Source organism: Tupaia chinensis, unplaced genomic scaffold (assembly GCF_000334495.1).
Source record: "Tupaia chinensis unplaced genomic scaffold, TupChi_1.0 Scaffold144150_1, whole genome shotgun sequence".
Classification (NCBI taxonomy): Eukaryota; Metazoa; Chordata; class Mammalia; order Scandentia; family Tupaiidae; genus Tupaia; species Tupaia belangeri.
This window is the reverse complement of record NW_006204006.1, coordinates 1,577,994-1,589,067: the sequence shown is the minus strand read 5'-3', so window position 1 is coordinate 1,589,067 and position 11,074 is coordinate 1,577,994. Positions and strand designations below refer to the sequence as shown.

The following is an 11,074-nucleotide window of genomic DNA, read 5'->3' as shown; positions in this document are numbered from 1 at the left end:
CAGTGGCCCCGGCGAGAGGGCCCAACCCTACACATAACTCAGAGCTCCCACCTCACAGAGGTCAGAGGCCAAAATAGCAAGCAGGGTGTAGGAGGTTGCATTCAGTCATATCCCCACCAGGACGCAGGGCTGGCTCTAGTCAGAGGATGTAGGCCAAACCACAGGGACAGGCTCAGGACAAAATCATAGGATCCACTAAAAGTACTCTCCCATCAGGACTCAGAACCCACACCTGGAGCAGCCTCCATGGGACAGCCAGCCAGGCCAAGTGGAGGTCCCAAGACCTGAACACCGGGACCACACCAGGCCCCAGTATGCACTATTTGCACACATGTCAAGTGTGTATGCACACATACCAACTCTAGCTCTGTCTGCTAGGAAGTCAGAGCGAAGCTAACCCCGTAGCAGCAAGCACACACAAGTGGTTGGTTCTTGAGTTCAGACAGAGAGAAGCCAGGAGGGCCTGGAGGATGCTGCAGGCCCAGAAGGTAAAGAAAGTGTTTAAATATACACATGCAGGGACCAGCAGTTAGCATAATGGCTATGTCGCTGGACTCCCTTGTAGTCGACTGCGGTTCAAGTTCCAGACCAGGCAGCTTAGACTCACATCGGGCACGTGTGCATGCGTGCGTGCGTGCCCAAGATCCCAAGAGGAGAATGGAGGAGAAGGGATTGCAGTGTGGTCATCCCCCGGGAGGTGATTTCTCGCTTTCTATCTCTCTGTCTCTCTCTTTCTGGTGACCGCACGTACCCTGTAGCAAAAACCTCTCCAAAAAAAACAAAAACAAAAACAAATACACACACGCATACACATTAATGGGGATGTCAACGGACAAGGAGCCACCAAAAAGGATTCCAATGCCCAAATTTGGTCCTACCTGACCAACAAACTAGAGTAACATTGAACTACAACCCAGTGCATATTAAATACCCACAAGGCCAAAGATACAAACCAGTGATGGAATATAAAAGCAAGTGAAGGATAACGGACTAATGGTCAAAGAACATGAAGTATCCCAAACCACGGGCAACTACCCAGCCCTCGAAGAGGCAAACTGCCTAGCTGTGGGCAGGGCACCGGGATTGTATCCCTGAGCCATAGGAACAGGAGCCTTTGCTGTTGGGACCCCAACACCAGTGCACACATATGCAAAGAACGCTCACCTTAGAGGTTCCTGCAAAACACCCAACTGCCCAGTCTACCTACAAGAACATCTGCAGATGTCAAAGGGTACTAGATGCCACCCTGCTTGTCACCCACTGCACTCCTGTGGTTACTGCCCAGCACACCCCAAGGGAATAATAGACCTTCCATCATCCCACACCCTGACTGGAGTCCCACCACCCCAACAGGATGGGGAACAAGCCCTGGGCCCTGTTCTCACCTGCCCCCATGCCTGACCTCATGTGAAAGGCCCACATGTGTGTGCAGCACACAGCTCTGGGCAGGTCACTCTCAGGATCGCTCCCCTCTGCCTGGAAGGTCTTTCTCCTTTCAGTGAGCAGGCTTCCAACCCCTAGACTGGGCTAAGTGACTCCTACTCTCTCCCATGGTACCCCAAGATCAGCCTCAAGAAGTACACAAATGTGACCCTTGAACTTGCTCCTGTTTTCAACCTGCCTAGACCTGGGCTGCCCCAACCCAAGGCACCAAGTCAGGGTGGCATTCAAGTCCCCATGGGGCTCTAAAACCACTGGGGAGTGGCTGCCTGCCTTCAGAACCAGCCCAGATGGAGGAGAGGTCCTACTGGCCAGAGTCCCCCCACGGCAGGCATGCAGGTTCCTGAACCCAGCCACAGGGCACCCCTGCTGCTCTCCCCTGGCCCTGGCCCTGCCTAGATGTTCCCTGACAGCTAGGTGGTAGCTGCAACGCCATTCTCTTTAAACTGTGACTGCTTTTTCAACATCACACACAAGTGTGTTTTTAGATTAATGTAATTGCTTGTTGGCTCTCTGGCTCTGAATTAATAAAGTGTTTTGGAATTAGCAAGCATGGCTTGGAAGAGGCGCAGCAAAGGTTGATAATTGTTGGAGCTGGTGACGGGTACTCGAGGAACCACGGTGCTGTTCTCTCTGCTTGGGTGCGTATTTGAATTTGTCTTAGTAACAAAAAAATTGAAATAAGTTTTTTGAAAAAAAAAAAAGGGGGGGGGCTGGTCCCGAGCTCCTATCAGCAAGTCCCTAAGACATGGATCTGTGGCCACCAGACCTAGGAAGAGGTTCTCACAGGGACCTGGGGAAGCAGTGATTTTTTGGGTATCTATAATCCAAAAGGGGATCCTCTGGGTTTGAGGGCTCCCCTCTAAGCAAGCCAGGCCTGCCCCCCAGATCACACACACCAAGACTTTGTTGAGAGGGGAGGTCTGCATAAGGGCTGACCTGCAATACCAGCAGGCAGACGGCAACCTGGAAGAGCAGAGGAATCAAGAAGACAGATGTGAGTCCCCACAGTCTGAGTCCCCAAGGGCTGTGCTCCCAAAGGCTGAGCCATCAGGACAGTCGCACTGAAAAGCAGTAGCTCTCACACCTCAACCCATCCCTACCCAGAGGATCAACCAGAGTCATGGCAACCATCTCTCATCTGAGTACTGGGGCTCAGTACTACCACCAGGACCTCAGAACAGCCCCACTTCTGGCTCTCCCAGTCCCACCCAGCACCTGCAACATCTCTGCACTCCCATTACCTGTAGACATCTGGACACCAGTGCCAGCCTCAAAGAGGCCATGCATCACCTGAGCTGTCAGGGCACCACCCAGGCTGACCTCTGAGCAACCTGAGGTCAAGGGGCTGGCATCCAGGATGTGCCTAACTCTGGGGTCTGACCCCACCCCGCACCCTGGGCACAGTTGGTGCTTAGGGAACATTTGTGATGGGTGCAAGGACAGGATTATTTTTTTTTTAAAGTTAAATGTCAGCAATATTTCAAAATCTTTAGGCTCAATCCATGAATCCTAAAATGTGCTCATTCAGTTAATCATTCACGTGGCAGGGCGCAGTGCGCTCGAGAAAACAGCTGTCACAGAAAACAAGTACAACGCACGCAAATTTAGATCCCTTTCGGAGCCTACAGTTGATTCAGGCAGGCAGCAAGCTCTCTTACCAGGAGGACATTTCTCTTGTAAGAAAAATGCAGGCAAAGGCCCCAAGCAAAACACACTAACAGTTTCCGAGGATGGGGGAGCGACGCTGCAGTGCACACTTACTGCGCTGCAGTACCCATCTCACGTTTGTGGTGATCACAAGAATGCTCACTGCCATACTTTCCCTGAGACACAGAAGGTTCCAGAATAGGCTGTCCCACTGCCAATATCTGCCTGCAACTGCCCATGGACTCCAGAACTTTCCACTCCCTGCTCAGCCCACTGACCCTAGGTCAGACACACACCTGCCGGGATACCATTGCTTCCAGGGGCTGAATCCTAGAGTTGAGGAAACTCTCTGGTGTCCCACAGGCTAGAACAGGAGCCTGAGAGGCTGGGCGCTAGCCACAGGCTGGAGCTCTGGGCCATGCAGGTGGGTGGGAAGCACCCATAGAAGGATACAGAATTATACAGGTTTATGGAGACTACATGGGGCCCAGCTGCTAAGGAAGGGCACTGGAAGGAGTGTGTGCAGGGACCAGTAATCAAGCTGGTTGTGAGGACAGACAGGAGCCAGTCAACAGGCAGCAGCCAGGCTACTCAGCTCAGGCGTGGCCCCACTGTGGGGCGGCCACCCTCTTGTCTAAGGCTCATGTCCAACACCCCCACGCTCAGGCAAGAGGTGCCTGGAGCCCCCTCAGAAGGCTATTTGAGCAACCACAGCAACCTACCCCCAGAAGCATCAGTGCTCCGAGCCCCGGAGGTGCTGGGACTCAGGTACTCCCACCAGGACCTCCTCAGAAGTGGGAGAAGCTGCAGCGGTGCACACCACACAGCCAATGGCGTGGCGGTGCTCAGGTAGACCCATCACTAAGGAAAGGGCACGCAGGTACCGAGCAAGGCCAGGCCAGCCCAGCACCACAGTCTGTGCTCTCTCAGGCCAAGGCCACTTCAAAGGCTGAAGAGTCAACTTCAGAGAAGACACTGCAGTCAGAAGAGGACTGCTCTGATTGCTAGAGCCAAAACAAAAAACTGCACTGAGAGTGGGAATGTGCTACCAGCGTGGATGACTCCTCTGCAGGGCCAGAGGCTGGAGTGGGGCTCCTGGCACTCAGGGACCCTCAAGCAATATCCTGTCCACCTGCTCCTAGGGTCTTCTGAATGTTGTCAACATGCTCACACATATGCACACACACAAGCACACATACTTGTGGCATCCACTCCCTGGACTCTGCGCAGTCACATCCCAGCCAGGAAGCAGGCAGGTTCCTCTCTCCTGGGCTCTGAGCCATTCCTAGCCCCAGGAGGGCAGACCCCACACGGAGCTGGCAGGAGAATCAAAGCAAGCTCCTCCCTGCTCTAATCCAGGGAGAGGACTGTCCTTAGGTCTGTGCAGTTTTCAGCACAAAGCCCAGAGCTGGGCCACTGGGGTGGTCTCCTGTCACCACACACACACACACACACACACACACACAATCCCCTTCTTGGGCCGTCTGCTCCCTTAGAATGTCCCACTAAAAAAAAATAAAATTAAAAAAAAAAAAAAGCCCCACATGGACCTGACAAGAGCACAGGGAGCCAAACGGGTTAAAGGGGCCAGAAGAGGAAGGCTGGGGCAGGTGTCGGGGAGGGACAGGGATGGAGGAATGGACAGTGAGGGGCCTGCCTGGGCCCACATGTGGGAGACACAGGACCTGAGACTGCCTGGGCCTGGATTGCAGGGGGACACAACTGAGGTTGTGGGCAGCCCCACGCCTTTCCCTCCCTGACCGCCTAGACTAAGAGCTGAGGTGCCAGAGCTAAGCCTCAGCTGGGGTCACAGCAGCACTGCTGGGCACAGGGCACAGCCTGCCCAGTGTTTTTCTCTCTCTGAGATGAGAATGGCAGATCTATCAGAGAAAGTGGTGCATGCTAGTAAAAGAGCAGTGTTCGTGTGTGTGTGTGTGTGTGTGTGTCTTGTGAGTGTGCACGTGGGCATGTTTGTGTGGTTGTATGTTTGCAAGTACGTATGAGCATGCATTCATTGATGAGCATGTACACTGATGTGCCTCAGTGTGAGTATGCCCTGGCAGATGTGCGTTAATTAGTTCATGAGTCTGTGTAAGGGGGTGAGCACGCATGTATTTGTGAGCATGTGCATGTGTGAGCTACAATGCACATGTGAAATGAGTGTGAGACTGCATGTGGCAGTGTGCATGTGGGTACCCCCGCCACAGTACAGGGCGAGAATGCATGGGCTGACAGAGGGCTTGCCACCAGACTCAGGAGTTTCTGCCAACGTCCGAGCCAGACCAGGGCCTGCTTGAACTTCTCAGGCTCACTGAGTCCGGCCATACTAGTACATCACCAGCTCCGAACAGCAAATGATTGCCAGAGGCAGCTCCCACTCCCTGAGCCCAGGGCGGTGCTAGAGGATGGGACTCTCCCAGATATAACCAGGTCCAAAACCCAGAGGATGCATCCGTCCTCCAAAAGCACAAGAGTACTGCAATTCCCTTGACAGTGGGGGAATCTGAGGTAGAGGGAATCATCCTATGCCCAAGATCCACAGCTACTCCAGAGCCCCAGGGTACTAGCAAATTTACCACTTCACCAGCTCAGCAGCTCCCAGCTGACCAGGAAACAGGCTGAGCTCATGTCTGGGCCAGGCCTCTGAGCCATGCCTACCACTGCTCAGGAACCTGCAACTGAGGAACTCAGCCCTGGCCCTCTCCACCCCAGAGCCAGGCAGGGGAGAAATATCGCCAAAAATGGCCATGAGCCTTGGAAAGGCGTGCCAACAGCTGTGACGATGGGCAGATACCGTGGCAAGCAGTCAACTCCCACCGGAGGCACCCTGGCATGGTAACTGCTGGTCTCTGCGTGCCCCCTTAGGCCTGCACCTCTTTCTTTGTGGTCACACTCCCTGCTGTCCTCAAGAAAAAGGCAAGTCCTCATTGTGTCCTCACTACACCCACCTGTGGGGCCTCTGGAGAGCCTCCCCTCCACCCTACAGCCTCCTTGGCTGGAGTGTATGGTCTTTGAGGAGCAACCTCAAGCCAGGGTGTCCCCTCTGCACAGCATAAGGCCCCATGCATGAACCTGCCTGCCCACTGGGGACTGCTGTGCCAGCTGTTGACCAGGTGATACCTAGACAAAGCACAGTCCCTTTTTCAGTCTGACTTTGGGCCATCAACCAGCACGCTGCTGCCCATAGATAAGAACTTCTGGACAATGAGGGTCTCATTCCTCCTGGCCCCCAGGTCACCTGTCTCCAGAGATTCCTCTCATCCCCCACATGCTCTCCAGGGCAATGATGTCCCTAGCTTAGCCTGGCCCTAAATGCTGTCAGGTCAGGAACAGCACACACAGCCTGGCAGCTACAGACCCTTCACAACACCTAGTCCCTGAAGGAGCCATCCCAGGCCCTCTGGCCCACTGACCATCAGTGGGGCTGGGCTCTAACACCTGAACAGGCCTGAGACTCTTCTGCAGAGCAGAAGTGGCAAGCTCTTCCATGGGAATCAGTGCCCCCTACAGAATATGGGCTTAGAGCTAGAAGCAGCAGTAGGCTGGAGAGGTAAATGCAGGGACAGCAGACACAAGTGGGGAGTGTGGGGGCTGTGCCAGGGTAGCTAAGAGACAGGGCTGGGGGGGGTGCAGTCAAGGACAGGTCAGGGGATCCCACCACCCACCCTCACACTCCACGAGGAGAACCCATCCATACCCTCACTGACCCAACCCTGCCCTGTCAGCACCCGGTCAGCCAGGGTAAATGGGTGCACAAGTGAGCGCCACCCAAGAGGTGCCATCTGAGGAAAGAAGGCTAAGTGGGGCACCGGTGCTGGAGAAGGGGTCAGCAGGGAAGTAGGGGCCAGTCAGAGAAGAAGGGATCCAGCAGCTGAAAGAACTAGCAAGAGGACTAGAACACACAGGGACAGCCTCCCCTAGTTAGGTGACCTTGAAGGAGGAGAAGACTTGTAAGGCGTGGGCACACCTGAGAGCAGGCAGTGGGCATGCCCGACACACACTCAGGCCTCGGCTTTGCTGTGAACAACCAGGTCACCTGGGCCTGCTGCCATTCTGCCTGCTGCGGCACCTTGGCTGCACCTCTGAGCAGTTCTCAGTTCTGCACCAGGGCTCAGGCAGAACCGGGGCTGCACAGTGGAGTTCCTGCTGCCCCCCGCATTTCTCGGCAATAATCGTGATATGTTATGATGCCTTGCGAGTGCAAACTGGGCAGGTCCTGAAAATACCTCATCTACGTTGACAGGCAACCAGATTGAAAACATAAATCTGCATGCTGCTACTTCAAAAAAATACAATTAAATTAATTCAGATACACACTAGTCCAAAGGCAGGCACTTCGGAACCAAGGGACACCAGGTGGCATAGGGAGGCCAGTCCAAGCTGGCAGAGCAGTCACCTCTTTCACAGGTCTGCATCCCAATATACATGAGGGGGCAGGCCATAGGGGGACCCTGTACTCTATGGGTGCTGCCCCGAGCCCTGCCCAGGTCACCTGTCTCCAGAGAGTCCTCTCATCTCCCATATGCTCTTCAGGGCAATGATGTCACACACGCTCCTTCCTTTACTTCTCCATCAGCTTCTCCTCCTCCCTGGTGGGTCCCTGGGCATCAGGGAGCTCATCTCCAGCTTCCCATGCTGTTCCTAGGAGCTCCAGACATCAGACACGGGCATCTGCCTTTTCTCTCCCCAGGAAATGCTACACTTCTCCAGACCCTGCCTATGCTCCCCAGCCCACCTTGCCAGCCAGCCATGCCCAGAGGGTGCTTGTGCACAGGCTTCTTTCACTCCGACAGTCTCTCAGCTAAATGGCTGCATTTTATTTAGGTATCCCCAGTGGCCAGGAAGCAAGGAGCTGGGAGAAGAGGGACTCAATTCATGCACATTTACTACCACCTTCTCTATGCTTGCTCTGGATAAAAATGAGCCTCAGGCACGCCCTCTGGAGGAAGCTAAGCACCAGTAACTAAGCCCCACCTGTGCCAACAGGCTTCTCCCCTATGCCTCCCATAGTCCTTGGCTGGCCAGAGTTCCACAGAGGGGAAACCAGAGGTGTCAAAGCCCCTTGCACTGGAGGTGCTATGGGAATGCCCCAGGTGACTGTTGCACAGGGACAGAGGCTGGAAGAAGGGCAGAGACAGCCTCTCCCGTCTGCAGAGGGGCAGAGGCTGGAGGAAGAGACCACAGGGACTTGAACCAAGGCTGTCCAGGAAAAGAAGACACTGGAGTCTGCTAGGAGTGGCAGGATCCCAGGGGAGGAGATCTCTGCCAGGGAGCTCACCTACTCTGAAGCTGCCAGGCCCTGGAGCTTTCACGGAGCTCAACCCCAGGACAGCATAGAGGGGGAGGGCACAGCACCCCTGCATATGCAACAAGGGCATCTCTCTGAGACCCTGCTCTTCGTTCAGTCTGACTGGTGGGCATCAACCAGCACACTACTTCGTAGCCAGAATGCAGTCCTGAGGAAGCCACACTGTCAGCAGGTGACTACACTGCACAGTGACAGGGCCTGGACAGGAGGCAGGCGGTGAATGGGGAGGGCAGCAGCATCACCAATGCTCAAAATGTGCCCGCCATCTTCACTCAGCTTGGGGTCGGCTGCAGAGCTCCCGAAGGACAGACTCCACAGGCTCCTGGAACTTTCCTATTGGAAGATGAAATCCCTTCACGTTTATCTATCCTCTCGCTAGACACAGATCCCCACTTAAAACTTGTCAATATCATTCCCACCTGCGCCCACACGTGATCTTGAACACAAACAGTCCAGAGAGGCCAAAATGCTGTACAAGTGGCAGATATGTGCTCCTCCCATAAAGCTGCTCGCCCTGCACTGGAGCCATCAGGCCGTCTACAGAGTTGGGAAGCTGGCTCAGGAGGGACAATCCTCCCACTGCCTGGAGACACAGCTCCCAGCAGGAAAACCTAGAGTCCTGATCCCCCAGAATCCTGCTCCCAGATGGGCTCTGTGTCCAGGGGTAGCTTTGCAGAACCCTCACTCATTTTTTCATCTTTAATTCTTTAAAAGGAATGACTAGAGGGTATACAGAAAAATTCTTTATGTGAAAAGGGAAGAACAATAACTCCACCTTTTACTGCACCAGCTGCCTCCCTGATGTACCCAGGGTGGACACAGTGTGGCAGGGTCCCTGCACCTACTCCAGGATCTCCGAGCTCAACCCCTTCTGCTCCAGAGATGCCCTGGCATCAGGTCAGAGCAGGGTGGTCATCTTGCATGTAGGGTTCTGGCACTCAACCATCACAAGCCCAGGCTAACATGGACACATGGGGGCCAAGGAATGAGGTTGGGAGTGAGCCCCCAGGAGGCCATGGAAGAGGCCCGCTGGAGACCCCCAAGCCCCCTCCCCTCCCGGGGCTTACAGACCTCTAGCTCCTGCACCCCTTTTTCTGCCTTTACTGGTGCCTCTCCTGTCTGGCCTTCCCCTGCACTTCTCTCCCTCTCTTTCTCACCTCCAGACCTCTCTACTGCTTCATGTCGATGGGTTGAAGCAGATGCTTGTCTGGCTGGCCCTAAACACAAGGCCAGCAATGTGTCTCTCCCAAGCCAAGCTGTGCACCTATGACCTCCGACCCAACACTGGGGACCTCCCTGGTCTTGAGTGTTAGGCCTGTCTGATGCCAATCATCCAACCCCATCAGTCTTCCCTCCATCAGCTCCCGCCAGCCCTTTCCTCCCCACATGCGCAGCCACTGCTGCCTCCCTTACGTGGAGGGGATCCCCCTCCTGCTGCTAACCAGAAGCTAAGGGTAGAAGCAAAACCCTCCCTCTGGACCTCACACTCCCAGGTGGGCTGGGCCCCAGGAGATACTCCGAAGCTCCCCTGGACAAAGACATCCTGGGCACAGGAGGGACCCGCAGGAGGCACCAAGCCACCTTTCCTGGCAACCATCTCGAAATCCAACTGAGAGATAGTGACAAAGTTCAGGGGCGGTGAGCAGGGTCAGGGCGACAGGCAGCAGGGACTATAATAATAGGTGACCTTGGCAAACCCTGTTCCTTCATTGCCTGAGACAAGTCTACAACAGGCGGCCAGGAGGGTCCAAAGTGCTTTCCCACCCCCAACGTTTTCCCAACCCCCAAGTACTCCCTTGGGTCTGCAGGGCGGGAAGACAGCCTCGCACATGCTCCAGGCTCGCCGCCCGCCAGAAAGGGGACCCGGGGCTGTGGCACCGTGAGCCCGGCAGCCAGAGCCACCACCTCGGCCCCCGCCCCTCGGTCCTTCCGCGGGGGTGCATGCAGTGAAGGAAGGACAGCGGACGCGCTGTGGTCCCCCTTGGCCGCTCACCAGCTGCCTGACCTTGGCTAATCCTTCCCCTCTCCACACCTGTCTCCGTTCTCCACACTCCGCGCCCTAGGGCGCTCTGTGGACACCAACTCAGAAGAAAGCCCAGGCCCGAGGGTGCTGGCCCCGACTGCGTGCCCAACTCAGAGTGACCTTGAACACAGCCCCATTCCAGTCCTCAGTTTCCACACCTGCCCATAAGAAGAAGCTCTGTGGGCGCTACCGGTCCGCCTGGGAAGGTGTCCAGGGGGCGCGCGGCGGCACTTACCGTCCTCCAGAGACGTGGGCGCTTGGCGGGGACCAAGGTGGCTGTGACCAGCAAGTGTGAGGCGGCCACCACGAGCCCGAATCCGATAACCAGCAGGCTGCGCACAGGCAGCAGCGCATAGGACACGAAGGTGACCGCGGGATCCCCAGCGGGGCCGCCCAGCGCGAAGGGGCAGCAGAGCAGCGCGAAGGTGAGGCTGAAGAGCAATGCCAGCTGGCCGACCTGCTGCAGCTGGGGCACCTGCAGAGACCGGACGTTGGTGACCACGAAGAGCGCCAGGAAGAGGACGCAGTGCACCGGGTGCGAGCCCTTGGCCAGGCCGGGCGCGGGCCCCGGCGCACCCAGCAGCTCGGCTAGCGCCAGCGCGCCCGCCAGCAGGCTGAGCACCGCCAGAGCCTTCAGCGTGGGCGCCTGCCCC

General features: G+C 56.0%; 1 protein-coding gene across 2 annotated transcripts in view; it reads right to left on the bottom strand.

Annotated features, from left to right (window-relative positions):
• The window catches only part of ADCY1 (adenylate cyclase 1), a 153,592-nt gene extending 142,529 nt beyond the window's left edge, over nucleotides 1-11,063 (bottom strand). Inside the window, exon 1 of one of the 2 annotated variants that reach the window (XM_014583186.2) lies at nucleotides 10,657-11,063. The gene's annotated coding sequence lies outside the window, so the exon portion shown is untranslated. The remainder of the gene's footprint in view (nucleotides 1-10,656) is intronic. The other variant, XM_006166037.3, reaches the window with a different exon arrangement.
• Nucleotides 11,064-11,074: the final 11 nt, after the last annotated feature.